This window comes from Ictidomys tridecemlineatus, chromosome 7 (assembly GCF_052094955.1).
Source record: "Ictidomys tridecemlineatus isolate mIctTri1 chromosome 7, mIctTri1.hap1, whole genome shotgun sequence".
Taxonomy (NCBI): domain Eukaryota; kingdom Metazoa; phylum Chordata; class Mammalia; order Rodentia; family Sciuridae; genus Ictidomys; species Ictidomys tridecemlineatus.
Genome location: NC_135483.1, coordinates 192,032,750 through 192,036,491, shown reverse-complemented (window position 1 = coordinate 192,036,491; position 3,742 = coordinate 192,032,750).

Here is a 3,742-nt window from a genome sequence, read left to right as displayed (position 1 = left end):
CTCACCTCTGGCTCAGAGCAATGGAGCCAGCCAACCATGGACTGAACCTCTGAAACTGTAAGCCAAATAAACTCTCCTCCTCTAAGTTGCTGGTCTCAGGTATTGGTCCCAGTGATTGAAAGCTGTCTAACAGAGATCCTCTGAGCTCTTACCTATTTTCCCCTCCTGCCCACTCCCTGCATCTCTGGCAACCCCTGATCTGCTCACTGTCTTGAGAGCTTCCCTTTCCCAGAATGTCATAGAGCTGGGAGCATACTACAGGCAGTCTTTTTAGACTAGCTTCTTCCTCCTAGTAACATATATACATTTATTTATGTATGTATGTATGTATTTATTTATTTATATTTTAGGTTTCACATGTCTTTTTAAAAAATATTTTTCAGTTGTAGTTGAACAGAATACCTTTATTTTATTAAGTATTTTTTTTATGTGGTGCTGAGGATTGAACCCAGGTCCTTCCATGTGCTAGGGGAGCCTCTACCACTGAGCCCCAGCCCCATCCACAACCCCAGCCCCTCCACATGTCGTTTTACGGCTTGTTAGCTTACTTGTTTTATTGCTGAATTGTATTCCATTATGTGGGTATATCACAGTTTGGCTGATTTTTGGCTTGCTTTTGAAATAAAAGAAACCTTCCATCTAGAAAGAGGAAAAAAAACATTTGTGAGGACTAGAGGCAAGAGGTGCCAGCGCTGGGCAGCCTGGTGAGCAGGGAAACTGGAGCAGAGCAGGGCAGTCCTGGCGGGGGTGAGGGGCTGCTGTGTGGAGGAGAGAGGGTTGCAGAGGAGGGAGGACAGCAGCAGGGCCCTGCATGGGAGGAGAGAGGGCAGGACAGGTGCAGGAGCAGCTCAGATCCAGTCTCTCCTTGCTGACCCCTGTGTTGAGGAATTTCCTGCTTGGCTTGGATGGAGTTTCACATCCCCCTTTCTATCCGTTCCGGGCAGCTGCAGTTGGGAGAAGCTGGCCACAGGGCTATCCTTTTATAAATATGTGACACGAACCTCCCAGGCGGCCAAGAGCTCAGAGCCTGGGCATTTAGCACCTTCCCAGCCAAAATGGCAAGCTGCTGGGTGGCCGCGGTGCCAGAACCTGCTTACCAGCTGACGACAGTCCGTCTGACTCCACTGCCTCTCTGGGGTCCACATGGCTGTTGAGTGGGGAGGTTAGACCCTCAGATCTCAGTACTGAAGTGGGTCTTAAGGTCGCCTGGTCTACTCTTGCATGTCTCCCCCTGGGATCTCCTTGACAAATCCCCCAACAGGTGGCCTTCCGGCTTCTGCTTGTTCACCTGCACTGCCAGGCCAGCCACTCCATTTTTAGATGATAGTTCAAATAGCCAGGCAGCTTTTCTTAAATCTAAAGCCTGCCTCCCTGAAAGTCCCACTCAGAGGATCTGGCTCCACACGACAAGGCCATTTTCCACCCATCAGTCATGTGGGAGCTTGAAGCTCTTCCCGCCGCCTGTTCCCTCCTCCAGGCTAGAAGGTTTCGGTGACACCCCCCCAGTAGAGCATGGAGGGCCCGGTGCTGTTGGCTGAATGCTCTCCTCTGGGCACTCAGGTGGAGGTTTCCCAATCTCCTGTTCTCGGTACACTCGTTTCTACCTGGGTCAGTGCTGGGGATTCCGGGCCTCCCTGGCTCTGTCTCTGCACCCTTTCCACATGGATGACCTATTTTCCAACAGACAAGGCAACTCATTCTCCCTTTTGAAATCTCATCCCAATTGTCCCTTGTTCTTTTTATGCTCATCTTGGACTATAAGATCCTTTACATTTGCCGGCCATGATGACATACACCTGTAATCCTACCCACTTGGAAGGCTGAAGCAGGAGGATCTCAAGTTCATGGCCAGCCTTATCTCAACTTAGTGAGACCCTGTCTCAAAATTTTTAAAAAATTTGTTCTTTTTAGTTATACATGAGAATTGAATGTATTTTGACATATCATATGTACATGGAATATAACTTCCCATTTTTGTGGTTGTACATGATGGGGAGTTACACTGACTGTTCATTCATATATGGATGTAGGAAAGTTCCATCCAATTCATTCTACTGTCTTTCCTATTCCCATCCTCCTTCTCTTCCCCCCGATTCTCCCCTTCTAATCCAATGAATCTCCGCTCCTCCATCCTGTCTCAAAATTTTAAAAATTTAAAAAAGAACCTGGGTTATAGTTGGGTGCAGTGGCACACACCTCTGATCCCAGCAACCTGGGAGCCTGATGCAGGAGGATTGCAAGTTCAAGGCCAACCTCAGCAATTTAGCAAGGCCCTAAGCAACCTAGTGGGAACCTGTCTCAGAAAGCAAAAAGGGCTGGGGATGTAGCTCAGAGGTGAAGCACCCCTGGGTTCAACTCCAGAACTCAAAAAAATAAATAAAAGAACTTGGGTTGTAGCTCAGTGATAGAGTGCCCCCGGGTTCAAGCTCTAGTACCAAGAAACAAAGTGAAGCTAATACAGAGTCCCCATGTATCTCATGCTCAGTTTAACTTCTTATATTAGTATAATACACTTGTTGTAATTAATGAGCCAACATTGACACATTCTTATTAACTAAAGTCCAATTTTTATACAGACGTCCTTAGTATTGCTTACCATCCTTTTTCTGCTCCATGGCTCTAAGTGACACCACATGGCATTCCCCTTGTCCTAACTCTGAAACCTCCTCTCGACTCTGAGTTTCTCAGACTTTCCTTGTTCTTGATGACTCCAAGTTTTGAGGAACGTTGTCAGTATTCTATAGGCGGCCTCGCCATGGGAATTTGTCCAACATTTTTTCAATGACAGGCGTGGGGTTAAGGACTTTGGGGAGGGAGACCACAGAAGTCCAGTGTCACCCTCACCCCATCATACCCAGACACAATTATAACATGACTTCTCCCTGCTGGTGTTGACCATGATTACCTGGCAAGTTTGTTGGGTTTTTCCACTGTCAAGTTCTTATTTATCTATTTATGTACTGGAGATTTATTTATTTGGTACTGGGGATTAAATCCAGGCATGGTCTACCATCCCCACCCCTTTTTAATTTTATGTTGAGACAGGGTCTTCCTAGATGGCCCATGCTGGCCTTGAACTTGCCAGCCTCCTGCCTTACCTCTTGAGTCACTGGGATTACAGGTGTGCCCCACTACACCTGCTTCAGATTCTCTTTATTCCCTTTTCATGCCGTCTTCTTTGAGGTGAGTCACTAGCCCACACCTAAACAAGGAGCAGTTATTCCATAATTTATTTGGAATTCTTCTCATGGAGGATCTGCCTATTCTCCTTCATTTGTTCACTTATCCAGTCATTTATTTATCCCAGTATGGATTTAGATATTTGATGCTTTCAATTATGATCCGGGGGCTGGGGATGTGGCTCAAGCGGTAGCACGCTCGCCTGGCATGCGTGTGGCCCAGGTTCGATCCTCAGCACCACATACAAAGAAAGATGTTGTGTCCACCAAAAACTAAAATAAATAAATAAATAAATAAATAATGATCTGGTGCTACTGTATCTTGTGTCAAGTTGTTCCAGTTCTCCCTAGTGGAGGCTCTCCATTGGCTCCTGTGTCCTGTATGGGGTTTTGTGTTTGTTTTTAGTAAGTCTTTTATTTTCTAGCCCTACAACATTTTTCTGAGCTTATTTTGTACTTTTCCTGACCCAGCTCTATAATAAGTTATTTGAGTCTAATTTTTTTTGAGAGTTGTATTTAGAAACCATGATCTCTATACAAGGTATACTTGATGCTATCGGGGT